The 27,684-nt window shown below is 41.0% G+C and overlaps 1 protein-coding gene and 3 long non-coding RNA genes across 7 annotated transcripts in view; 2 read left to right on the forward strand and 2 right to left on the reverse strand.

Moving 5' to 3' along the window:
* The first annotated feature begins 6,722 nt into the window (after positions 1–6,722).
* LOC126996903 (uncharacterized) lies at positions 6,723–11,623 on the forward strand. Its single transcript, XR_007751716.1, has 4 exons — positions 6,723–7,098; positions 10,118–10,302; positions 10,755–10,829; positions 11,113–11,623. It is a non-coding gene; the product is annotated as an uncharacterized LOC126996903 (long non-coding RNA).
* LOC126996905 (uncharacterized) lies at positions 7,439–9,085 on the reverse strand. 2 transcript variants are annotated; one of them, XR_007751719.1, is made up of 4 exons: positions 8,863–9,085; positions 8,343–8,758; positions 8,132–8,287; positions 7,439–7,871 (listed from the first exon to the last, which is right to left on the reverse strand). It is a non-coding gene; the product is annotated as an uncharacterized LOC126996905 (long non-coding RNA). The 2 variants fall into 2 exon arrangements; XR_007751718.1 differs by having other exon boundaries at positions 7,439–8,235.
* Positions 11,067–26,353, reverse strand: LOC126996902 (uncharacterized). Of its 3 annotated transcripts, none has more exons than XR_007751714.1 (5): positions 24,325–26,353; positions 23,472–23,732; positions 13,069–13,203; positions 12,169–12,347; positions 11,067–11,513 (listed from the first exon to the last, which is right to left on the reverse strand). It is a non-coding gene; the product is annotated as an uncharacterized LOC126996902 (long non-coding RNA). The 3 variants fall into 3 exon arrangements; XR_007751713.1 differs by having other exon boundaries at positions 24,025–26,353; XR_007751715.1 differs by lacking the exon at positions 24,325–26,353 and adding an exon at positions 23,879–24,005.
* The window catches only part of LOC126996901 (uncharacterized), a 56,965-nt gene continuing 52,840 nt past the window's right edge, over positions 23,560–27,684 (forward strand). The window contains exon 1 of the mRNA XM_050857825.1: positions 23,560–23,708. The gene's annotated coding sequence lies outside the window, so the exon portion shown is untranslated. The remainder of the gene's footprint in view (positions 23,709–27,684) is intronic.

The raw sequence follows: 27,684 nt of genomic DNA on the forward strand, positions 1-27,684 counted from the left end.
GACACTATGGAAGGGAGTGCAGGGTGATAAAGAGACTGGAAGGGAGTGCAGGGTGATAAAGAGACTATGGAAGGGAGTGCAGGGTGATAAAGAGACTGTGGAAGGGAGTGCAGGGTGATAAAGAGACTGGAAGGGAGTGCAGGGTGATAAAGAGACTATGGAAGGGAGTGCAGGGTGATAAAGAGACTGGAAGGGAGTGCAGGGTGATAAAGAGACTATGGAAGGGAGTGCAGGGTGATAGAGGCTGTGGAAGGGAGTGCAGGGTGATAAAGAGACTGTGGAAGGGAGTGCAGGGTGATAAAGAGACTATGGAAGGGAGTGCAGGGTGATAAAGAAACTATAGAAGGGAGTGCAGGGTGATAAAGAGACTATGGAAGGGAGTGCAGGGTGATAAAGAGACTATGGAAGGGAGTGCAGGGTGATAAAGAGACTCTGGAAGGGAGTGCAGGGTGATAGAGGCTGTGGAAGGGAGTGCAGGGTGATAAAGAGACTGTGGAAGGGAGTGCAGGGTGATAAAGAGACTATGGAAGGGAGTGCAGGGTGATAAAGAAACTATGGAAGGGAGTGCAGGGTGATAAAGAGACTCTGGAAGGGAGTGCAGGGTGATAAAGAAACTGTGGAAGGGAGTGCAGGGTGATAAAGAGACTAGAAGGGAGTGCAGGGTGATAAAGAGACTATGGAAGGGAGTGCAGGGTGATAAAGAGACTATGGAAGGGAGTGCAGGGTGATAAAGAGACTATGGAAGGGAGTGCAGGGTGATAAAGAGACTATGGAAGGGAGTGCAGGGTGATAAAGAGACTGTGGAAGGGAGTGCAGGGTGATAAAGAGACTGGAAGGGAGTGCAGGGTGATAAAGAGACTATGGAAGGGAGTGCAGGGTGATAAAGAGACTGGAAGGGAGTGCAGGGTGATAAAGAGACTATGGAAGGGAGTGCAGGGTGATAGAGGCTGTGGAAGGGAGTGCAGGGTGATAAAGACACTATGGAAGGGAGTGCAGGGTGATAAAGAGACTGTGGAAGGGAGTGCAGGGCGATAAAGAGACTATGGAAGGGAGTGCAGGGTGATAAAGAGACTCTGGAAGGGAGTGCAGGGTGATAAAGAGACTCTGGAAGGGAGTGCAGGGTGATAAAGAGACTATGGAAGGGAGTGCAGGGTGATAAAGAGACTGGAAGGGAGTGCAGGGTGATAAAGAGACTCTGGAAGGGAGTGCAGGGTGATAGAGGCTGTGGAAAGGGACGAGAGGGTGTTACAGGGATAAGGCAACGATTAAAGGCTGGCAGAGGGTTGTTGGCAGATTGTCGGTGGGGCGGACGAGGCATCATGAACGCTGCGGTGGACCTGAATGTGCTGGTGATTGCTGCCTGCCCTTGCGTGGGGATGTAGATTGGCCTTTTTTTTATAGTATTGCATGTATAGTTAGTTTTTCATTTCTGCTTTTTTCTGTTTTATTTTTTGGTTTTCACTTTTTGTATCATGTGTTTTTTCGTATCGGTACTTTTCTTCTTTAATTTCTCTTCTTGTTGTTCATGTTATTGATTTTGTTGTTTTTATTATATTTTGTTGTTGTATTTGTTGTTGATGTTTTTAATTCTTTTTTTTTCTTCCTCTTTTCTTCCTGTTCTCGTTTTCGTTCTTTCCTTTTCTTCTTTTTTTGTTATTTGTTGTTTTTTGTTTTTCTATTTGTATTCTTTTTATCCTTTTTTTCTTCTTCCTCTTTCCTTCTTATTATTCTTGTTCTTATTCTTGGTTCTTTTCTTCTTGTTCTTCTTGTTCTTGTTCTTCAGAGAGAGAGAGAGAGAGAGAGAGAGAGAGAGAGAGAGAGAAGAGAAGAGAAGAAAAGAAAAAGAATGAAGAAAATGAAGAAAAATAAAGAAAGAAAGAAGAAAAGGAATAGAAAATTAAGAAAACTTAGAAAATAAAAGAAAAACAAGAAAAGCAGAGAGAGAGAGAGAGAGAGAGAGAGAGAGAGAGAGAGAGAGAGAGAGAGAGAGAGAGAGAATCAGCCCTTTACCAACAACAACGAAATATAAGGTCAAAACAACAAAACTCAAAAGCATTAAGGACAAATCTTTTCTCTCGTCAGGTAATTAACAAAAGCTCAGGTTAATTAATGGCCTAAAATCCTTGCTCTCCTCTCCTCTTACCTTCGTCAGTCTTCGCGCACCGCTAGAGACCAAAAGGAGATTATTGTTGGCTGGAGAGATTCTGTGAGTGTGTATAATATGAGTGTTTGTTCCTTGGCGGAGAATATAAAAGGTTTTGATGTCTGGTTATATTTTCTTTGGGTGCGTCTTCCTATGTCTTCCTTTTGAGAGAGAGAGAGGCACACGACATTTAATTCAGCAAAGACTAAACGTTATTATGTATTCATGATTCTCTCTCTCTCTCTCCCTCTCTCTCTCTCTCTCTCTCTCATTTCTGTTTTTCTTCTTTTATTTTCTGCGTTTTCTTCATTTTCTTCAATTTCTTTTCCTTTTTCTTCTTGTTTTCTTCATTTTCTTCTTCTGTTCTCTCTCTCTCTCTCTCTCTCTCTCTCTCTCTCTCTCTCTCTCTCAAAAAGAAAACAAAAGAAGACGCTCCCAAAGAAAACACTAAACAAGACACCCAAAACCATTTATATTCTCCGCTAAAAACAAACACTCATATTTTACACACACAGAATCTCTCGAAAACACACATGATTATTTAGAAACTGCCAAGTCGACGGAGTTACACCAGCAGCGCGCGTGAGTCGACTGCCCCCAAACCCCAAACCTTGCCCTGGCCCGCTTCGTTCTCCCTTGTCCTGTTACGCCCTTCTCACCCTGCCCCTTTCAAGCCCCGTCCAGTCTTCCCCTACCCCTCCAGGCTCTACCCCTCTCCTCCCTCGCGTGAGTCGACTGCCCAAGCCCACACCTTGCCTCGGCCCGCTTCGTTCTCCCTTGTCCTGTTACGCCCTTCTCACCCTGCCCCTTTCAAGCCCCGTCCAGTCTTCCCCTACCCCACCAGGCTCTACCCCTCTCCTCCCTCGCGTGAGTCGACTGCTCAACCCCACACCTTGCCCCGGCCCGCTTCGTTCTCCCTTGTCCTGTTCCGCCCTTCTTACCCTGCTCCTTTCAAGCCCCGTCCAGTCTTCCCTTATCCCACCAGGCTCTCCTCTCCTCCCTGGTCTCTGTTTGTGCGTGCGTGGGCGTGTGTATGTGTGTGCGCGCGTGTGTGTCCTCTTTTCTATCTCGCGGAGTAATTGCCGGTTTGACACAAAATCATTCCATCGATATCCCATAAGTATATTCTGCGTTGGCATTACCAAAGGCATCAATCCGTCTCTTCAAGGCCCTTCAGTGTCCATGTCTCACCAATAGAGTAAGGCAGGGAACAGATGCGACTTGAAGGTCCTGATATTTGTCTTGCAGAGGTATCGACAACGCCATGTATTCGTGCTGAGCAAGTCCATAACACCGTAGTTCTAATCAGTTTCCCGTAAGACTTTTTAACGAGACCCGAAGTTGCGCTACCAAGGTATGTGAAATTTTCCAGGCTATCAACGTTCTCGGCACACGCAGGAACAGACTGTACGGTTTTTATCGAAGCACCTGTATACCTGGTCTTGGCTCAGGAGATCTATATATAATGTGCAGCGCCTTGAGACCTATCACCCATAGAGTCTGCAAGGATTACTGCATCTTCGGCGAAAACGAAATGGGTGATTGTAGCATTGCCAATAGACGATTCACGATGACTCTGACTCACAACTTTTCCTAATACCCAGTCCACACAAGCGTTGAAAAATGATGTAGCAAGAACGCAGCACTTGTCTCTGTCCTCAGCAAACTGTGGGGCAAGAAACTGGGCTTCAAGAGACTTTGGGATATGAAAGGCGCACTCATGGCTCGCTCAGTGCTTTCTGACGTCCGCCTCGCCGCGTCTTTGTCCGGGGGAAACAAAGCCTGTCTGCTCCGGGATAAACCAAGCGATAAACTCGGCTCCAAATAATGCCTTGTCCGCCGCGAGCTCCTCACCGCCTCCTCTCTCCTACAAAGCCACTGTACCCGGGGTTGACGACGGGTTACATTCCTTTCTCTCTCTCTCTTTGAAGTATCTACATGGGTCGTCTTTTGTTTCTTCGACTAGGCTGAGCAAGGACACTTTAGAGAAATTGCAGCGTCCGTTGGTTAGTATTTTTGGTCACTGCGCCAAGTTTTGTTGCTCTGAGTTACACGACGCAGAATAGATTAAGGTTTTTCTTCCCTCCCTCACTCCTGTCTTGCCTTTCTCAGCTTCCTCTTCCTCCTCCTCCTCCTCCTCCTCCTCCTCTGCTTCCCCGTTCTTCTCTTTTTCCTTCTCCTCCTCCTCCTCTGCTTCCCCGTTCTTCTCTTTTTCCTTCTCCTCCTCCTCCTCTGCTTCCCCGTTCTTCTCTTTTTCCTTCTCCTCCTCCTCCTCTGCTTCCCCGTTCTTCTCTTTTTCCTTCTCCTCCTCCTCCTCTGCTTCCCCGTTCTTCTCTTTTTCCTTTTCCTCCTCCTCCTCTGCTTCCCCGTTCTTTTCTTTTTCCTTCTCCTCCTCCTCCTCTGCTTCCCCGTTCTTCTCTTTTTCCTTCTCCTCCTCCTACTCTGCTTCCCCGTTCTTTTCTTTTTCCTTCTCCTCCTCCTCCTCTGCTTCCCCGTTCTTCTCTTTTTCCTTTTCCTCCTCCTCCTCTGCTTGCACGTTCTTTTCTTTTCCTTCTCCTCCTCCTCCTGCTTCCGTTCTTCTCTTTTTCCTTTTCCTCCTCCTCCTCTGCTTCCCCGTTCTTTTCTTTTTCCTTCTCCTCCTCCTCCTCTGCTTCCCCGTTCTTGTCTTTGTCCTTCTCCTCCTCCTCCTCTGCTTCCCCTGTTCTTTCTTTTACTTCTCCTCCTCCTCCTCTGCTTCCCCGTTCTTTTCTTTTTCCTTCTCCTCCTCCTCCTCTGCTTCCCCGTTCTTCTCTTTTTCCTTCTCCTCCTCCTACTCTGCTTCCCCGTTCTTTTCTTTTTCCTTCTCCTCCTCCTCCTCTGCTTCCCCGTTCTTCTCTATAGTAAATTTGCAGACGACACAAAGATTGGTAACTCGGTTCTCACTGACGAAGACAGGCAAAGCCTCCAAGAGGATTTGCACAAAATTTCAGCTTGGTCGGATAGATGGGAGATGCCCTTTAACGTAAACAAGTGCCAGGTCCTTCAAGTTGGAACGAGGAATAAGAAGTTTGATTACGAAATGCGCGGCGTTAAACTCAAAAGCGTTCAATGCGTCAAGGACTTGGGGGTCAAAATAGCGTCAAACCTCAAATTCTCACAGCACTGCATCGATGCAGCAAATAAAGCGAACAGAATGTTGGGCTTCATTAAAAGAAACTTTTTATTTAAGAATAAAGATGTAATACTCCCGCTCTACAACAGTTTAGTCAGACCCCACTTGGAATATGCGGTACAGTTTTGGTCTCCCCACCATGCAAAGGATATTGCTAAATTAGAAGGTGTTCAGCGTCGGGCAACGAAAATTATCCCTTCCTTGCGCAACAAATCCTACGAAGAAAGGCTTTCTACCCTTAACATGTTCTCTCTTGAGAAACGTCGCCTCCGAGGAAAATTGATCGAATGTTTTAAAATACTTAATGGTTTCACGAATGTAGACAGATCAACATTGTTTATGATCGATGACACTTTGCGCACGAGGAACAATGGCGTAAAACTCAGATGTAGACAAGTAAATTCAGACTGCACCAAATTTTTCTTCACCAACGTTGTAGTGCGAGAATGGAATAAGCTCCCACCATCAGTGGTCCAGTGTAACACGATTGACTCCTTCAAAAATAAGCTCGACCGTCACTTCCTTCAACTTAATATCAACTAGAGTAGAAGTGCAACGTTTTGGAGTCTTCTGATTAATGTAAAATCACTTAGGTTTAAGGACAGACCACCAAGTCTGGCCCATGGGGTCTGTGTGGTCTGATTTTCTATGTAAATCTATGTAAATCCTTCTCCTACGTCGCTTCCGGCCTCCTCGTCCTCCACCTCTTCCTCCTCCTTTTTTTTCCACGTCTCCTCTGCCTCTTCGTCCTTCTCCTCCTTCTCGTCCTCGTTCTAGTTCTTATCCATCAGAGGCAAGAACAGAGACAGAGGAAGATGATGCTAATGTCCTGTACGGTTGCTTTCTCTTTCTCTGTCCGAGTCTTACATTTCGGTATAAGACTTAAAAGGAAATCTGGGCAAAAATATTAACTTTTCCACAGCAGATGATCAGAATATAAGCCCAAATTACATAGATAAACCACCGAATCTATAGACGCCACAAACTAACAGGGCTCTTTTGTTTCTCTATAGATCGACAAGACAAACAGTAACGAACAAAGACCTATTAGTAGAAGGTGTGGCCGGGGTTAGATAATAGCTGTAGTAGTAGTAGTAGTAGTAGTAGTAGTAGTAGTAGTAGTAGTAGTGGTAGTAGTAGTAGTAGTAGTGGTAGTAGTTGTAGTGGTAGTAGTAGTAGTAGTGGTCGTATCTATAACCACACCACCATTACCACCACCGCCAATCACCTGATATATAGCTAAGTGTTCTACTCTTGAAATATAGTTCGATAGTCCTGCGCCGTACGTAGCGGGTGGCAGGGCTGAATAAACCAAGCAAATACGTTTTAATTAAAGTTATAAATAAGTGCAATTCCTCACCTATACATAAGTAAGTCGTGTATTCAACTCCAAAACCCATAATAGTCTTCCTTTCTTACACTAGGAATACGTTGGCAGCCCTGAATCATAGCTATTGGCAGGCCTGAATGAACCCGAAACAGTCGACCCTTCAGATACAAAGCAGCGAGCGGCCAAACCCATCATCTCTCAAACCCAGACCAACGCTGCTATGACACAAGACGCTTCCACCATCATTCCTACGGCTGAGAAGATAGAAGAAGACGTCCCTGGGTGAGCCACAAGACGAAGAAGCTGTGTTATCGTTGTCCAGGGAGCAAGGAAGCCAAGAGAAGCCGGATTGAGCTGAAATTCGTGAAGTTTGAGGGACATTTGTATTCCTGAGCCGACCGACGCCCCGCCATGCTGCCTCTCTCGTCTCCTTCACCTCGGGCCTCGATGTCTTCTGCGGCCCATTGTCTTCAAGTTAGTGTGTGTTGTTGGGGCATTGGTGTTGTGAGGGGCTGTTAGGTCGTGGTTGTGTGTGTTGAGGGAAGGGAAGGGAAGGGAAGGAGAGGAGAGGAAGGGAAGGGAAGGAGAGGAAGGGAAGGGAAGGAGAGGAAGGGAAGGGAAGGAGAGGAAGGGAAGGGAAGGAGAGGAAGGGAAGGGAGGGGGAGGAAGAAGGGAAGGAAGAAGGGAAGGAAAGGAGAGGAAGAGAAGGATATGGAGGAAGGAAAAATACGAGAAAGGGAAGATAAGGAGAAGGAAGAGAAGGGAAAGGGAAGGGAAGGGAAGGGAAGGGAAGGGAAGAGGAGTAAAATAAAGGGAAAGGTGAGGAAGGAAAAGGAAGGGAAATGGAAGAAAAGGAAAAGGAAAGGGGAGGGGAGGAAATGATAGAGAGAGAGAGAGAGAGAGAGAGAGAGAGAGAGAGAGAGAGAGAGAGAGAGAGAGAGAGGATTGAACAAGGAGGAATGCACGAACCTCTGATCGATAGTTTAGTGGTTCGAAGCTTCGCCGGGACGGTTCACATAGTTCAGAGAAGTGGCCGAACAGCGTCTGGTAACCCCGCCATGACTGTTACGTCGTTAGGCAGTGAACGAATTTATATTTTAACATCTAATCACGCACACTATGAAAACTACACCTGGGAGAGCGTTTGGGGCTTTCAATTTCAGTTAACTACCCCGAAAGCAAAGTATATAACTACCTCTTAGCTTTCAATACTAGCTAACTACTCTCAAAACAAAGTATATAACTACCTCTTAGCTTTCAATACTAGCTAACTACTCTCAAAACAAAGCATATAACTACCTATTAGCTTTCAATACTAGCTAACTACTCTCAAAACAAAGCATATAACTACCTCTTAGCTTTCAATACTAGCTAACTACTCTCAAAACAAAGTATATAACTACCTCTTAGTTTTCAATATTAGCTAACTACTCTCAAAACAAAGTATATAACTACCTCTTAGTTTTCAATATTAGCTAACTACTCTCAAAACAAAGTATATAACTACCTCTTAGCTTTCAATACTAGCTAACTACTCTCAAAACAAAGTATATAACTACCTATTAGCTTTCAATACTAGCTAACTGCTCTCAAAACAAAGTATATAACTACCTATTAGCTTTCAATACTAGCTAACTGCTCTCAAAACAAAGTATATAACTATCTATTAGCTTTCAATACTAGCTAACTGCTCTCAAAACAAAGTATATAACTAGTACCTATTAGCTTTCAATACTAGCTAACTACTCTCAAAACAAAGTATATAACTACCTCTTAGTTTTCAATATTAGCTAACTACTCTCAAAACAAAGTATATAACTACCTCTTAGCTTTCAATACTAGCTAACTACTCTCAAAACAAAGTATATAACTACCTCTTAGCTTTCAATACTAGCTAACTACTCTCAAAACAAAGTATATAACTACCTCTTAGTTTTCAATACTAGCTAACTGCTCTCAAAACAAAGTATATAACTACCTCTTAGCTTTCAATACTAGCTAACTGCTCTCAAAACAAAGTATATAACTACCTCTTAGCTTTCAATACTAGCTAACTGCTCTCAAAACAAAGTATATAACTACCTATTAGCTTTCAATACTAGCTAACTACTCTCAAAACAAAGTATATAACTACCTATTAGCTTTCAATACTAGCTAACTGCTCTCAAAACAAAGCATATAACTACCTCTTAGTTTTCAATACTAGCTAACTACTCTCAAAACAAAGCATATAACTACCTCTTAGCTTTCAATACTAGCTAACTGCTCTCAAAACAAAGCATATAACTACCTATTAGCTTTCAATACTAGCTAACTGCTCTCAAAACAAAGCATATAACTACCTATTAGCTTTCAATACTAGCTAACTGCTCTCAAAACAAAGCATATAACTACCTCTTAGTTTTCAATACTAGCTAACTACTCTCAAAACAAAGCATATAACTACCTCTTAGTTTTCAATACTAGCTAACTGCTCAAAACAAAGCATATAACTACCTATTAGCATTCAATACTAGCTAACTGCTCTCAAAACAAAGTATATAACTACCTCTTAGCTTTATTACTTACTACCCCGAAGCTGGTATATAACGATCCATTAGGAAGTAAATTAGCGAACTGGAGTTGAGAGAGGCAAGGTAACGAATGGAATTAAGGTTAAAAAGAAGGTTTCGTCATTTAGCATCGTATTAAACATTCTATTAAAACTATACTTGTGAGAGCGTTTAGGGGGCATTCAATATTAGTTAACTACTCTAAAATCAATCTTATGTAACCACCAATTAGTAGACAAGGGAGGAAACTTGAGAACTCTCCCTTCCTTCCTCCTCCTTTCCCTTCTCTCTCTCTCTCTCTCTCTCTCTCTCTCTCTCTCTCTCTCTCTCTCTCTCTCTCTCCCTTATCACTCCAGCACAGGAAGATTTATTATTATCAAGGTAAATGAAAGGTTGTGTGAACGAGTAAGTCAGACTTTATTTTCAAGTGTATTATATTTGATTACAGGCCGTCGGTATCGTGGGCATTCATTACCGGCCTCGATGTGACTTGCCTTTTTTGCGTTTCCTGTTACATTTACCCGCCAATTATTAATATCTTGATACCCTTCCGTGCACGTGTCTTCTTGTCAGTCTACATTTTCTTATTTTTTCTTAGTTTAGCTTTATAGTGAGATTGAATTTTGTATACTTATTGTAATGTTATTTTTTTTTCAGTAAGATTAAATTCTGATCTTTTTTTCTTGAATGTCCTAAGTCCTTTCATTTTTCAATTTTTTTTTCAGCAAGATTAAATTCTGATCTTTTTATATTCTTAAATGTCCTAAGTCATTTCCGATTGTGTTCTTTTAATTGATTCCTACTTTCAAATTCTCTTCATATTTACTTTGTTTTATCTCGTATTTGTTTATTATTTCTCATGTGCTATCTCGTTTATTAGCTTTTATATGCATCGTCATCTTGCTTGTGTATCATTTTTTAACCAGAACTTCTCTTTGCAGACGTTGATAAATTAATCCACTTCCCTCACTCAACCTCATCTTGACGTATGATTGGCGGACGTCAGGTGAAGGAAGAAGCACTTGGTTGGTGGACGATGAAGAGCAGAGGAACGATATCGTGGGCTTGTATACTTAAGTTATTCTGAACGCACTAATAACGGGTCATAGTAGAGTAGATGTTCTTGGTAAGGAAGGCAGCTTACTTGTGTATTCTACGATGTTTTCTTGGAAGTGCGAGGGAGAATGAGAGAAATACCAAGGAAAGGAAAAAAGGAGAGGTAAGATAAGAACAGAAAGAGCTAAACGCACTATTTTTCTATATCATTTACTCCTTTTTTCCACAACAGTAACGTTTTTGTACCCGGAATTTGTTTAATTTATGGTCAATGTTCGTAATAATAGTTTCAGATCTCTCTCCACCTAACCTTCTTTGTTCCTTCTCCTCTTGCCCTCCCCCCCCCTCTCCTAGTACTTCCAAGAAACTATCATTGAATAATAAGCAAGTAAATTACATTCCCTACCAAGAAAAACAACTACTTTGATCTGTTTTGAGCCTTAAGTGAAGGTATTTTGATTCTCTACTTGTGTAACTTTTATCACCGTATGGGTTTTTTTCCTTTGTTCGTGTTCCTTTCAGACAGTCATGCATGCTTGTCGCAGTGAATATAAATGCAACAGGAGCGGGAGGGGAAGGCTGAATATAGTCATTATGGTGAGTCATGTTAACATATTTGCCTTGTTGAGCTATTATTGGGAGTAAATTACCAAGTCATGTTTACCAAGTCATGTTATTTGCCTTGTTGAGCTATTATTGGGAGTAAATTACCAAGAGTTATTTAGGTCAGAACACTTTATGACCATCGTGCATCATCGTATATTGCAAAATCGTTAGTGCAGTTAAATTCAAGTCAAGACAGCTCAATAAATACTTAGGTTAGAAGAAACACAATTATAACACCATTTACGTCTAGTAATTGTTTATCATTACATTTCAGAGCTGCGCTGGGAAGAAGAAAAGTGATCGTCAATATCGTACACGAAAGAAAGCCCTACTTAGTTGATAGCCATGAAACTGAAGCCGTCACTGGTCGGCCACCTCTTCAGTAACACCACATGTCCTGTCGCTGCCCCTGATGCTATACTTCATCAAAGTCCTCAAGCTGCTTAAGTTTTATGGTTGACAGGATCTAGAAGCTCATGATGTAACCCTGCACCTTGCTGGTGCAGGGGAGTTGGGAGGAAAAGTCTGATGATAACTTGTGTGTCAGGCGGTGAGGACGACAGTAGTCCCAATTGCGTGGCGGGATTCAAGATGCGCCGAGGACTGGTACAGAAAGATTTGAGGAAGAACCTGGTGGTGCCACGGCATCGCTCGTAAGCAGCCCACTACCCTCTCCTGTACCAGAGGAAAGGAGGAACCTGGTCGACCTCGGCATATCTCAACAGCCCACTATCCTCTCGTGTACAAGAGAAAAAGTGTAAGTCAATAAATTTATATCTAGAAAATATTATTCTGTACCCCACAGCAATACCATGCCTATCAAATTTCTAATCGTGGTAGTTTAAATTCTGCTCGAATCCATCAATCTAACTTGGTCGTTAAACACTCCGCCTACACTCATCCAGCACAAAGGCTGTAATTTTCAATATGGTAAAGTAAATTAGCTAAACTGTTTTCATACGCACCAATGAAGCCACTCAACTTCTAAACCATATACCTAATAGCCAGCCATCAAGGGTCCGGCGCCACCACCTCTAATCGCACCCTGGACTACACGTTTCATTGGGCGACGACGAGGAACGGACATGCAACAAACTTACTAGACATAGGACTACAAATATACTCTTAATGGAACGAGGAAACTAGGCGTATATTGGTATTACTAGACATTAAAAAAAATAGGACAACAAACATACTCTTAATGTATGAAGCAGCTACGTGTATATTGGTAAAAGACTGAGGGCAAAAAAAATCTCGAGTAGCAATCTGTGTAAATAAATATAGCCATGAATACATAAACACTATTGGCATACATAAGAGATAGACTTACTACTAACTACTAGTTATATGACGTCCTCGAAGGGTCCTGTCGAATACTTGAAGGACCGACTACTACTAACGGGGAACATCCGTTTGGGGGTGCGTCGCTTCACTCTCAACCCGCCTCGACCCACGACAGTCTCCCCGAACAAGCCTCCACGCAGCCGCTCTTCCCACTCTTGGAGAACCCTGGTGGAAAAAAAAAGTCAGTCGAAAAATCCACAATTACGTTACCAATAAATATGCAAAATAAAAGCGTTAGGAATGGAGGAACTTTTATATATTTCCTTACGAGACATTTAGGCCAATATTCACTGACGCTTTCTGCTCACAACTATATCCCAAGGTCACAAAGGAGACTAGTCGGGTTCCTTAAGAGTGGTTTTCACATTCACGGTGCAGAAGCCTCGTCAAACTACCACTAACAGGCTCATAAAACTACCCATGGAAACATACTTACGCAACCTCTACGAAAACCTTACCAAATAGTAAGGTAGCAGAGAACTCTCGTCAAACTACCACTAACCACCACGAAAACCTAATCAAATACGGGTGTGAGTGGCAGAGAACCCTTGCCATACTACCACTAACAGGCTCATAAAACTACCCATGGAAACAGTACTGACGCAACCACTACGAAAACCTTACCAAATGTGTGTGTCAAGAGGGTGTGTGTGTGCCCCCCGAAATGTGTAAGATTAATGGGCGTAAGCAACAATATATATCAAAAGCCTTGTCGAACTACCATTAGGCTCATTAAACTACCCATGGATAAAGTACTAACAACACAGCCTATAACAAAGCCTTAACAAATATGCGTGTCAGAGGGTGTATGTGAGCCCCCGAAATATACGAAAATATTGGCCTAAAAACACAAAATATATATCATAAGATACACACAGATACATACCTTTCTCAAGCGACGTCTGGGAGCTCACTAACGCCGCGGGAATGTCCACTGTCCAGGGGTTGATGAAGCCGTGACTGAATCATTACTCGAAGCTTCGTCTCACACGCCTTCCGATCCTTCACTGCGCTTCGATAACTGATGAGGCGATGAAGAAAGGAATTAATGAGGGAAAGACTTGTTATCCTTTGCTCCCTTCCCCCTGAAAATAATATACAGACGAAGAAAAGAATAACATAACATAAAAGAACCTTTCCCCGTCATTCCCTTCCCTCTAAAAGTAAAGTATAGATGAAGAAAAAAGAATAAATGACATGAAAAACTTATCTTTCATTCTCTTCCCTTTGAAAATGATTTATAGACGAAGAAAAGAATAAATGACATGAAAAACTTGTTATCTTCCGTTCCCTTCCCCCTGAAAATGATTTATAGACGAAGAAAAGAATAAATGACATGAAAAACTTGTTATCTTCCGTTCCCTTCCCCATGAAAATGATTTATAGACGAAGAAAAGAATAAAATAAAAGATAAAACTTATTACTCTTTCTTTTTCTTCCCCCTGAAAATGAATTAGACGAAGAAAAGAAAAAAAGAAGAAAAAAACTCATTATCTTTCGTTCTCTTCCTTCTGAAAATAAATTAGACAGGAAGAAAAGAAGAAATAAGAAGAAAAAAACAATTATTCTTCGTTTACTTCCCTCTGAAAATAAAATACAGACGAAGAAAATAACATATAACATGAAAACGTATTATTCTCTCGTTTCCTTCTCTCTCAAAATAAATTATACATGAAGAAAAAAATAAATAAGAAAAGAAGCCAATATTATTCATTGTTCCCTTCATTAGTAAATAAAGTATAGATTGATAATATTAAACCTGACTTACTGTTGAGAATTAAGTCGCGTTCGTCTCTCTGCTCGCTTAAAAATATTACTCGTATTAAAATGTGATAATAGTCTTGTTTTTTGTGGTAGTTTTGTGATATTCTGCAAGCCACTATCCTCTCAGGTACACACACACACACACACACACACACACACACACAAGTATACGATTATTAAATTCGTAGAGAGAGAGAGAGAGAGAGAGAGAGAGAGAGAGAGAGAGAGAGAGAGAGAGAGAGAGAGAGAGATTTAAGGTTTTTCTTATTTTTCTCTAAACTGATGAACTTTATCTTCCCATTCTTCTTTTTTACTGATGACCAAAGGGAATTAATTAACGTTATAATATTACATTTGATGGACCCAGAGATAAAAAAACGAAGAATTGATTACCGAATTTTAAACGTGATTATTTTTACTTGAACTTGATTACGTGGAATAGATGAGGATTTTTTTTATATGAGACAGAGAGAAGAGAATGAGATGAATAAATGAGAGAGAGAGAGAAGAGATTGAGATGAGTGAAGATAATGAAAAATGAATGAATGAGAAAGAAGTGAGAGATGAGTAAATGAGACAAAGAGAATGAATAAGATGAATTAATGAGAGAAAAGAGAATGAAAAATAAATGAATAGGGAAGAGAGATGAGTAAATGAGAAAAAAGAGAATGAATAAGATGAATGAATGAGAGAAAAGAGAATGAAATATGAATGAATGAAGGAAGAGATGAGTAAATATGACAAAGAGACTGAAAAGATGAATGAATGAGAGAAAGGAGAATGAAAAATGAATGAATGAGGGAAGAGAGATGAGTAAATAAGACAAAGAGAATGAATAAGATGAATGAGAGAAAAGAGAATAAAAATAAATGAATGAGGGAAGAAAGATGAGTAAATAAGACAAAGAGAATGAATAAGATGAATGAATGAGAGAAAGGAGAATGAAAAATGAATGAATGAGGGAAGAAAGATGAGTAAATAAGACAAAGGGACTGAAAAAATGTATGAATGAGAGAAAAGAGAATGAAAAATAAATGAATGAGGGAAAAGAGATGAGTAAATAAGACAAAGAGAATGAATAAGATGAAGAAGAGAATGAAAGATAGGTACATAAATCATACAAAGTAATAATATATTTTTCGTAACAGCTTCTCCCAGCCCTAAGGAATTATAAGTTAGGAGAGTTACCCATGAAAAATCTTACAGAACGATTATTTTCTACACTCGCAGTATATAAAGAACATGTTTTATATGGGTAACAATGCCATATATGTACTACTACTACTACTACTACTACTACTACTACCACTATTACTACTACGACTACTACTATTACTACTACTACTACTACATTATATCCACTACATTATAGGAGGAAAGAAAGAAAATGCATAAAACTACAGCAGCTATAATGAGAAAACCCCAAATGATATCATAGGAAAGTTTGTATTCAGCAAGAAAAACAAAAACAAACAAAAAACAAAAAAAGAAATGCTGTATGAAATCTGGAGAACAGAGAGAAAGCAAAATACAGGAGCAGAACCCACAGTTAAAAATATCAGTGACAGAATTACCTCATCAACTGAACAGAACTGGCCCCATGTTTTCAAACGCTTCCACCTTTAACATTAACTCTTTCCAAAGGCCACAAAGGAGATTAATCGGGTTCTCAAGATTGTTACTTTAGGTTCATGGTACAGAGGATGGGTCAAACTACCACGAGAGCCATTAAACTACCCCTGGAAATGCCCCAAACTCCTATGAAAACTGTCAAATATGTGCCTGGGTCGGTATCCTCAGACGTTTTCGCCTCATAAACTATTCTCAAAAGTCCAAGTGTGAGATTGATTGCGTTCTAATGGGTATTCTTTTAGGTGCATGGTACAGAAGAAGGATCAAACTACCACTAGGGCCATTAAACTACCCCTGGAAATCACTAAAACTCCTATGAAAACCGTGTCAAATATGTGCATGGGTCGGGATCCTCAGACGTTTTCGCCTCTCATAAACTATTCTCAAAAGTCCAAGTGTGAGACTGATTGCGTTCTAATAGGTATTCTTTTAGGTGCATGGTACAGAAGAAGGATCAAACTACCACGAGAGCCATTAAACTACCCCTGGAAATGCCCCAAACTCCTATGAAAACTGTCAAATATGTGCCTGGGTCGGTATCCTTAGACGTTTTCGCCTCATAAACTATTTTCAAAAGTCCAAGTGTGAGATTGATTGTGTTCTAATGGGTATTCTTTTAGGTTCATGGTACAGAAGAAGGATCAAACTACCACTAGGGCCATTAAACTACCCCTGGAAATGCCCCAAACTCCTATGAAAACCGTGTCAAATATGTGCATGGGTCGGTATCCTCAGACGTTTTCGCCTCTCATAAACTATTCTCAAAAGTCCAAGTGTGAGATTGATTGTGTTCTAATAGGTATTCTTTTAGGTGCATGGTACAGAAGAAGGATCAAACTACCACTATGGCCATTAAACTACCCCTGGAAATCACTAAAACTCCTATGAAAACCGTGTCAAATATGTGCCTGGGTCGGTATCCTCAGACGTTTTCGCCTCTCATAAACTATTCCCAAAAGTCCAAGTGTGAGATTGATTGCGTTCTAATGGGTATTCTTTTAGGTGCATGGTACAGAAGAAGGATCAAACTACCACTAGAGCCATTAAACTACCCCTGGAAATGCCCAAAACTCCGACGAAAACTGTCATCTATGTGCCTGGGCGGTGAAAAGTTTAAAGCGGCTCCTGAATTGAACTGGAATTATAAGTCAAGGGAAAGTATAGTTCTGCATTATATAAAAGGGGAAGCGACGCCTGTTACTTAAAAGATGACATTAATTTTTTCAACTCTTTCCAAAGGCCACATACGAGATAATCGGGTTCTCAAGATTGCTACTTTAGGTTCATGGTACAGAGGATGGGTCAAACTACCACCAGGGTCATTAAACTACCCCTGGAAATGCCCAAAACTCCTACGAAAACTGTCATCTATGTACCTGGGCGGTGAAAAGTTTAATACGGCCCCTGAATTGAACTGGCAAGGACGTAGCCTACTATATATAATCTCTCGAGGAATTATACGTCAAGGGAAAGGTTAGTTCTGCATTATATAATAGGGGAAGAGACGCCTGTTACTTAGAGGGTGACATTCATTTTTTTTTTCCGGGATAGTTCTTAGCGTAACAAATTCTCATGTCACCGCCACAATGAACAGGACTCCACCCCCTCTAACAGGTCGATAAGCTCTTCTCCATTATATTCGCTACAAGTGCGGAGAATGATGTCCTGGATAGCGTGACCCGATTATTGGACCTAGAACATCGCATTTGTCAGTTTCATTAACCCAAACACTGTCGACATTACTAAGCTATAGGAATGGATCAAAAAGTGGCTGCTGCAATTCAGTGAAGAAAAATGTAGTCTTGCACCTTGGGGGAGGATATCCAGCATACCAATACCACATGGGAAATACTCCAATATCCACCACAGAGGCAGAGAAACACATGGGAGTATTATGTTATCAGGCTACCAGTGAAAGCCAAATTCGTTCGGGTTAATACAGTGAATTATCGATGTTCTTTTGAGATAGTCCCCTCTGAAAAAGTAGCTATAGATGAAGAAAAGATTAAATAACACGAGTAACCGATCAGCTGTTAGAGTTATCGTTAAAACCGTGAATTACTGAAGTCTTTTTGCGATAGTCTTGTGTCCTATAAAAAATACCATAACATTCCTCTCTACCTCTTCCCCTATCTTAATCATCTCTACCTCCTTCCTCTCTCACTCCTCATTCCTCTCATTCCATTCCCCTTTACTCTGTTCCACGTGGACCTTGTGGTGAGTATGACAGCCTGGTAACGATGACCAAAAACTGTCATAGCCAAATCAAAAACGACATCACACTAAAGTTCTCATTAAAACCGTGAATTACTGATGTCTTTTGCGATATTTGTGGGTCGGAAACAGAAAAACAGTGTGTGGCCTCACCAAAATGACATCACACTACAGTTATCATTAAAACCGTGAATTACTGATGTCTTTTGCGATATTTGTGGGTCAGAAAGAGGAAAACAGTGTGTGGCCTCACCAAAATGACATCACACTAAAGTTCTCATTAAAACCGTGAATTACTGATGTCTTTTGCGATATTTGTGGGTCAGAAAGAGGAAAACAGTGTGTGGCCTCACCAAAATGACATCACACTAAAGTTCTCATTAAAACCGTGAATTACTGATGTCTTTTGCGATATTTGTGGGTCGGAAACAGAAAAACAGTGTGTGGCCTCACCAAAATGACATCACACTAAAGTTCTCATTAAAACCGTGAATTACTGATGTCTTTTGCGATATTTGTGGGTCAGAAACAGGAAAACAGTGTGTGGCCTCACCAAAATGACATCACACTAAAGTTATCATTAAAACCGTGAATTACTGATGTCTTTTGCGATATTTGTGGGTCGGAAACAGAAAAACAGTGTGTGACCTCACCAAAATGACATCACACTAAAGTTATCATTAAAACCGTGAATTACTGATGTCTTTTGGGAATAGTTAAGGGTCAGAAACAGAAAAAGTGTGTGACCTCACCAAAAAATACATCATACTAAAGTTCGCATTAAAACCGTGAATTACTGATGTCTTTTGGGGATAGTTAAGGGTCAGAAACAGGAAAATAATGTATGTTGTGAGTATGACAGGCTGGTAACGATGGCTCCACCTCTACTAAATTGGATCGAGGGGAGGCATTATGTGTGTTTGTCGTCCCCAGAGTTACTGAATCGATAACGGCAGAGAATCACGCGAGGAGAATTTTTGGAAGACTAGACCCACCTACCTACCTCACCTCCCCCCCTCCCTCTCTCCCTCTCACTTGTGTTCTAATGAATAATAAAGTTAACGATGAAATGCACGAAGGAGGATTGGAACTCATGTCTCTCTCTCTCTCTCTCTCTCTCTCTCTCTCTCTCTCTCTCTCTCTCTCTCTTTCCCTTTTTCGTACTCTCTGTCTGTCTCTCTCCTTCCTTTCCTCACTTTTATCCCCCTTTCTTTCTCTCCTTTTCCTCCCTCCTTTCCCTTCTGTCTTTTCTTTCCTTCCTTTCCTCACTTTTATCCCCCTATCTTTCTCCTTTCCCTCCCTCCTTTCCCTTCTCTACCTTTCCTTTCCTTCCTTTCCTCACCTTTTCCCCCCTTTCTTTTTCCTTTCCATGCTATGCTTTTCCTTTCCTTCATTTCCTCACTTTTATCCCCCTTTCTTTCTCCTTTCCCTCCCTCTTTTCCCTTCTCTACCTTTCCTTTCCTTCCTTTCCTCACCTTTTCCCCCCCTTTCTTTTTCCTTTCCCTTCTCTGCTTTTCCTTTCCTTCCTTTCCTCGCTTTTATCCCCCTTTCTTTCTCCTTTTCCTCAGTCCTTTCCCTTCTCTCCCTTTCCTTTCCTTCTTTTTAACCATTTTTCCCTCCTCGCGCTTTCCTTTCCTCCCCACTTTCCCTTCACTGTTATTCTTTTCCTCATTTTTATCCCTTTTTCCTTTCCTCCCTTTCGTCTGTCACTTCTAAATTCCCTCCCTTTCTCCCTCTTTCTCTCCCTTTGTCTCTCTCTTTCTCTACCTTCGTCTGCATCCTTTTATACTTCCTCCCTTCTCCCCTCTGCCTCTGTCTCTTTCTCTCCCTTTCTCTACCTTCGTCTGCACCCTTTTATGCTTCCTCCCTTCTCCCCTCTGCCTCTGTCTCTTTCTCTCCCTTTCTCTACCTTCGTCTGCACCCTTTTATACTTCCCCCCTTCCTCCCTTCACCTGTCCCCTTCTATTAATACTCCCTTCCTTCCCCCTCCTCTCTCTATTGAGGTATATGTAGTCAGCCGTGTCCCCGACCCTCACCACCACCTGCTTGTTCTCAGAATTGTGATGGAATGGCGTGAAGGCTATTTTTTTGAAGTCTTCTCGTTCTTCTTTCATTTCTTTATCATCATTATCGTATTCTTCTTTTTTTCTTTTTTTGTTTTCTTCTGGGGAATGTGTTGGAGTGATTTTTTTATTTTCTTCACTTTTTTTTAGTTTTCTTCTTTTTCTTCCTCCTTAAAATTGTTTAGTGATTACTTAATGATTTGTATTTCTTTTCTCTATCATTTCCTGGAGTTATTTTTTTTTTCTTTTCACTTTTTCTTTTTTTTCGTTTTTTTTCTTCTTTTTCTTCCTCCTTGAAATTGTTTAGTGATTAATTATTTACCGGTATTTCTTTCCTCTATCATTCCCTCTCCTCATTCCTCATTCCTCCTCCTCCTCCTCCTTTTATCATATCCTCTCCCAACTCCCCATTCTCTTCCTCATCTTCCATTCCTTCCCATTCCCCTCCTCTTCCTCCTCCTTCTCATTCCCTCTCCCATTCCTACCATTCCATTCCCCCTCTACCTCCTCCTCTCTCTTAATCTCCCTCTACTTCCTCCCTCTCCAAACTCCTCATTCCTCCCATTCTATTCCCCTCCTCATCTTCCATTCCTCCCCATTTCCCTCCATTCCATTCCCCTCCTCTTCTTCATTCTCTCTCCTATCCCCCATTCCTACCATTCCATTCCCCTCTACCTCCTCCTCTCTCTTAATCTCCCTCTACTTCCTCCCTCTCCAAACTCCTCATTCCTCCCATTCTATTCCCCTCCTCATCTTCCATTCCTCCCCATTTCCCTCCATTCCATTCCCCTCCTCTTCCTCATTCTCTCTCCTATCCCCCATTCCTCTCATTCCATTCCCCTCTGCCTCCTCCTCTCCACCTTCTCCCTCTCCAAACTCCTCATTCCTCTCATTCCATTCCCCTCTGCCTCCTTCTCTCCACCTCCTCCCTCTCCAAACTCCTCATTCCTCTCATTCCATTCCCCTCTGCCTCCTCCTCTCCACCTCCTCCCTCTCCAAACTCCTCATTCCTCTCATTCCATTCCCCTTAACTCTGTCCCACGTGTACCCCGGCAGCGTGGTGTGTGTGTGTGTAGCGTAGTCCGGCGAGCATGTCCAGGGATCATTAACTCCGTGAGGCAAGGCTCGTGAGCGTTGGAAATCAGGGAGTGTCGCTTAGTTATTAGTGGGGTTGAGTAGCAGGGACGAGACAGAGATATAGATGGACAGGTAAACATTTGAATAGATAGATAGATAGAGGGATAGATAGATAGATAGATAGGTTGATATAGATTTTAGATATAGGTATAGATACAGATATAGATATAGATATAGAAGAGGATTGAACAGGTAGATAAATAGTGAGATAGAGGGATAGATAGATAGGTTGATATAGATTTAAGATATAGGTATACAGATATAGATAGACAAGTAAACATTTGAACAGGTAGATAGATAGTGAGATAGAGGGATAGATAGATAGATAGATAGGTTGATATAGATTTTAGATATAGGTATAGATTTCAGAGATAGACAGAGGCTTTCTTCATTTGTTTTTGCCCTTGAGATGCTTCCTTTACTGTAAGAAAGATTGATATATAGATAGACAGAGGGATAGCTAGATAGATAGATAGGATGATATAGATTTTAGATATAGGTATAGATACAGATATACATATAGATTTTAGATACAGGTAGAGGCTTTCTTTATTTCTTTTGCCCTTGAGCTGTTTCATTTACTGTTAAATAGATAGATATATAGACAGATAGACACAAAGAAAGGTTGATAGATAGATACACAGAAGAAGAAAGATTATTGGTTGGCACACTAAACTATTTGTGATGATCGTAGTTGGGGTGATGAAATATTGTTATAGGTAGATAGACAAACAGACAGATAGACCAATAGACACAAAGATAGATTGATACATACATAGAGACAGAGAAAGGGTACTGGTTGGCACACTAAACTATTTGTGATGCTCGTAATTGGGGTGATGAAATATTGTTATAGATAGATAGACAAACAGACAGATAGACCAATAGACACAAAGATAGATTGATACATGCATAGAGACAGAGAAAGAGTATTGGTTGGCACACTAAACTATTTGTGATGCTCGTAATTGGGGTGATGAAATATTGTTATAGATAGATAGACAAACAGACAGATAGACCAATAGACACAAAGATAGATTGATAGATACATACATATAGAGTGATTATAGACAGAGAAAGAGTATTGGTTGGCACACTAAACTATTTGTGATGCTCGTAATTGGAGTGAAGAATATTGTTATAGATAGATAGACAAACAGATAGACAGACAGACAGACAAATACACAGAGACAAGACAATGAGAGAGAGAGTATTGGTCGACACAGGAACTATAATCATTGACGTGTTTGTGTAGTTGGAGTGAAGAAGAATATTGTTATAGCAACGAGTTTATCAGAATGCAAACAGAACGTGTGAACGGACTGCAAGAGAGTGTCAAGAGCTCGTACGTTCAAAGAGATATATTTTGTAAGGACGTTCAGTATATATGTGTGTGTGTGTGTGTGTGTGTGTGTGTGTGTGTGTGTGTGTGTGTGTGTGTGTGTGTGTGTGTTAAATGAAGAAATATATAACAGCAAACAACAAAAAGGCAAGAAAATGAGGTCAAGGAAATAGTCAATAACAAACCCACACACACACACACACACACACACACTATCACCAAGATACAAAACACTCATAAAAAAAAAAAAAATCCGTAGTGTTACCATGACGAGACATCTACAACAACAACTACAACAACAACAAAAGCAATGCAATCATAAAAAAAAAACATTGAATTACTTGAGAGCTTAGCAACGCGGATAAACTAGCAACTAAAAATTTAACTGAACGCTCGTAGCTCAAGAGGGTCAACGGGACGGAGATGAGCACTGAGGCCACGCGCATCTATAGCGTATCAATCAATCAATCAGTGGGGGCATACGCCGGGGTGCGCGTCGCCTGGCCTCTTTCTCTTATCGTTATTTCTTCCTTCCTTCCTATACTGAAGAATTGTCTTACCCACCTATCTTCCTGCCTACCTGTGTACTTCCCTGCCTCCCTACTTACCTACCTGTACTTCCCATTCTTTTATCCTTTCTTTCTTTTTCTCTTTATCTTTATTTCTTCCTTCCTTCCTATACTAAAGAATTGTCTTACCCACCTATCTTCCTGCCTACCTGTGTACTTCCCTACCTCCCTACTTACCTACCTGTACTTCCCATTCTTTTATCCTTTCTTTCTCTTTCTCTTTTTATCTTTATTTCTTCCTTCCTTCCTATACTAAAGAAGTGTCTTACCCACCTATCTTCCTGCCTACCTGTGTACTTCCCTACCTCCCTACTTACCTACCTGTACTTCCCTTTCTTTTATCCATTCTTTCTCTTTCTATCGTTAATTCTTCTTTCCGATACTAATGAACCTACCCACCTATTTCCGTTTCTCTCTACCTACCTACCTACACACAAGTAAAGCTATTTCTAAGACCGTTAAGTGGTGATGCTCTTTTTAGCGACAGTTAAGTCAGAAACCGGAAATTACTATACGTAGATAATCAGTGACGTCCCGACCTCCCCGGGTAAAGCTCTTGCAGTCCTACCTCGTGAGCTCTGACGCACTTCAGTCTTCAGTCATGCTCTGGTCTGGGAGGGGTGCGTACGTCCGGGCCCTCGCTCCGTGTGTGACTGACTGGATCTTCTCTCCATTATAACTCGTGAAGGCTCGTCCTGTGCCCCCTTGCCGTGTGTGGCTTACTCATCGCCTGCAAGGAAGGAGAAGGAGTGTTAAACGTGAATCTGCTGGACTACTGACGCTCCCCAGAAGTCGCCTGCCCAAGGTATGCTGACGTTTACGCTAATACCTGAGATCGCTGTGGTAGACGTGAGGGTTGTCTAGTCACGTACAGGCATACCATGTTTATAAGTAGTCATTACGAGACATAGCATCACTCAACAACACGTAACATAACACCATGAGATAACGTAACATAGCATAACATAACAACACCTGAGATCGTTGTGGTAGACGTGAGGGTTGTCTAGTCACGTACAGACATACCATGTTTATAAGTAGTCATTACGAGACATGGCATCACTCAACAACACGTAACATAACACCATGAGATAACGTAACGTAGCATAACATAACAACACCTGAGATCGTTGTGGTAGACGTGAGGGTTGTCTAGTCACGTACAGGCATACCATGTTTATAAGTAGTCATTACGAGACATAGCATCACTCAACAATACATAACATAACACCATGAGATAACGTAACATAGCATAATATAACATAACAACACCTGAGATCGTTGTGGAAGACGTGAGGGTTGACTAGTCACGTACAGGCATACCATGTTTATAAGTAGTCATTAAGAGACAGCATCACTCAACAACACGTAACATAACACCATGAGATAACGTAACATAGCATAACATAACATAACAACACCTGAGATCGTTGTGGTAGACGTGAGGGTTGTCTAGTCACGTACAGACATACCACATTTATAAGTAGTCATTACGAGACATGGCATCACTCAACAACACATAACATAACATCATGAGATAACGTAACGTAGCATAACATAACATAACAACACCTGAGATTGTTGTGGTAGAGGTGAGGTTCGTCTAGTCACGTACAGGTATGCATCACGTTAGTACGAAGTTAGTACGGAAACAGACCATCACATCACATAATATAACGTAACACAGCATAACATAACGCAGCACAACAACAAAAACACATTAAAAAACAAAACATAGCATAACTTCATACTATAATAGAACACAACATGAAGGATAACATAATTTAACAAAAAGTAACATAGCATAGCATAACATTACAACATGTTCTAACCTAACCTAACTTCCTAACCTAACCTAACCTCATCTAATCTAATCTAACTTACCCTAACATAACATAACACCATAATCTAACCTAACCTAACTTAACCTAACATAACATAACATTAGTAAGCGACAACCCTAGGCCGCTATATCATAAAACACAGAGCATCACATAACTTAGAACTTCACATAACTTAGCATGAAGCATAACAACACGTAACGTAACATAGCATAACATAAGCGAGAATTCTAGATCGCTATATCATAAAAAAGATTCATGTCCATTTACGAATTCACATAAACATTTGGTGACTGTAGAATGTTATGAATACGAAATAGAACCTAAAAAACGCGCACACACACACACACACACACACACACACACACACACACACACACACACACAAAACCAAAAAAAAATGCATATCACTGTGAGTAAGAATCCAAGAGAGATATTTATTTTTTTAACTCTTGTACGTGTATATAATTATTTACAAACTTCCACGTAAATAAAAACCAGTTCCTATCCGGGAGTGAAATAAGAAGATAGATAGATAGTGGGAATAACCGGGAAGGATGTAAGTAGGAAAGAAGCGAAGCAGAAACAAAGGAGATAGATGGAAATATATTAGGAATAAGAAGATCGTATAAGTAGGAAGAGAAGGAAAGGAAGAAGATAAGATAAAGATAAATAAGAAGAAAAGATAGATAGAATAAATAAAGAGTAAAACTTCAGAAGAAAAGGATAAAGAGGAAAGATAGAAGAGAAGAAGATAGAGAGTTAGAGAGAAGGAAAAGTTAATAACGGAAGGAAGGAGGAAAGAAAATACAGATAACATTAAAAACAAGAAGAAAGAAAGGGAAGAAGGAGACAGATACACATACGAAAAGATAGATAGTTGAATAAAAAGTAAAATTAAGAAAAAAGGATAAAACAGGAAAAATGGAAGAGAGGAAAAGAAGATAGAGAGTTAGAGAGAAGGAAAAGTTAATAAGGGAAGGAAGAAGAAAAGAAAATACAGATAAAATTAAAAACAAGAAGGAAGGGAAGAAGGAAAGGAGATAGATACACATACGAATACGAAGGAAAGGAGAGGAAAAAAAGAAGATAGATAGACACATATGAATAAAGAGAGGAGAAAAGAGAATGGAAGAAGGAAAATAAGGAAACGAATAGATAACAAGAAGGAATAAAAAGGAAAATAAGGAGACGAATGGATGACAAGAAGGAATAAGTAAGAAGGAAAAGAAGATAGACAGATAAAAGGAGGAATAAGAGGAAGGAAAGAAGAACAAGTATGAAAGAAAACAAGGAAAAGAAGGAACACAAGGTAATGGAACCACGTAACATTTCACCAAACGCCCGAGGACGCTGTGTAAACATCCGGCGCTGAGAACTGTAGCGAGGGACACGTGTGCTGTGGAGAGAGAGAGAATACCTGTATGAGTCACCTGTGGAAGAAGGGGGTTGGTGGGTGTTTGGTGGCGCAAGGCAGACGCGTATTATACCCTCCCCACCGGTACCCTTCCCCTGCCCCTCCATTACCTTAGTAGCTAACCCTTCGCGCTCTTCTCTCTCGCTCTCACCCTCCTCCTCCACCTCCTCCTCCTCTTCCTTTTCCACCTCGCTCTCACTCCTCCCTCTCTCCCTCCTCCTCCTCCTCTTCCTTAATTCACGACTCGCAGCATGGGTTCACAAAAGGTAGGTCATGCCTCACCAATCTCTTGTCCTTCTACAATAAAGTATTTGAGGCGGTTGACAGAGATGAAAATTATGATGTAATCTATCTTGATTTTAGTAAAGCGTTTGACAAAGTTCCTCACCAACGACTGTTGCTTAAATTACAGGCTCACGGAGTAGAGGGTAAAGTTTTGAACTGGGTTAAGGCGTGGCTTAGCAATAGGAAGCAAAGAGTGCAAATCAATGGTAAAAGATCTGACTGGGGATGTGTTACGAGTGGGGTCCCACAAGGTTCGGTATTAGGTCCACTTTTGTTTATTATTTATATCAATGACTTAGATACAGGAATTAGTAGTGATGTTAGTAAATTTGCAGATGATACCAAGATCGGTAGAGTAATTGAGTCGGATCAGGACGCTAGTATTCTCCAAGGTGAACTCAACAGATTATATGACTGGGCGGATAAATGGCAGATGGAGTTCAATGTAGGGAAGTGCAGTATTCTGAGTGTAGGTAGGAACAACCCCTCACATAACTATTGCTTAAATGACACTCTCATAAGTAGGTCTGGGTGCGAGAGGGATTTAGGTGTCTTAGTGAGCTCTGATCTCCGTCCAAGGGCACAATGCATTCAAGCTAGAAATCGAGCTAATAGGGTACTGGGATTTATTTCAAGGAGCGTAAGCAACAGAAGCCCCGAAGTCTTCCTCAAACTATATTTAGCATTAGTTAGACCTCATCTTGACTATGCGGTTCAGTTCTGGTCACCTTACTATAGAATGGATATCAAAATGTTAGAATCGGTGCAGAGGAGGATGACTAAGATGATTCAGGGGTTGAGAAACTTGCCATACGAGGAAAGACTCAAACAGTTAAACTTGCATTCTCTAGAAAGGCGAAGGGTGCGTGGAGACATGATCGAGGTTTATAAATGGATGAAGGGCTTTAATAAGGGAGACATTCATAAGGTTTTGTTGGTAAGAGAACCGGGTAGGACACGAAGTAATGGGTTTAAACTGGATAAATTCAGATTCAACAGGGACATGGGCAAAAATTGGTTTACTAACAGGGTGGTGGATGAGTGGAATAGGCTTAGCAGTCATGTGGTGAGTGCCAATACAATTGTCACATTCAAAAATAGACTAGATAAATTCATGGACAGCGATATTAGGTGGGGTTAGATACACGGGAGCTTAGGGTCAAAGGAGCTGCCTCGTACAGGCCTACCGGCCTCTTGTAGACCCCTGCGTTCTTGTGTTCTTATGTTCTTATGTTCCT

This window comes from Eriocheir sinensis, chromosome 11 (assembly GCF_024679095.1).
Source record: "Eriocheir sinensis breed Jianghai 21 chromosome 11, ASM2467909v1, whole genome shotgun sequence".
Lineage (NCBI taxonomy): Eukaryota > Metazoa > Arthropoda > Malacostraca > Decapoda > Varunidae > Eriocheir > Eriocheir sinensis.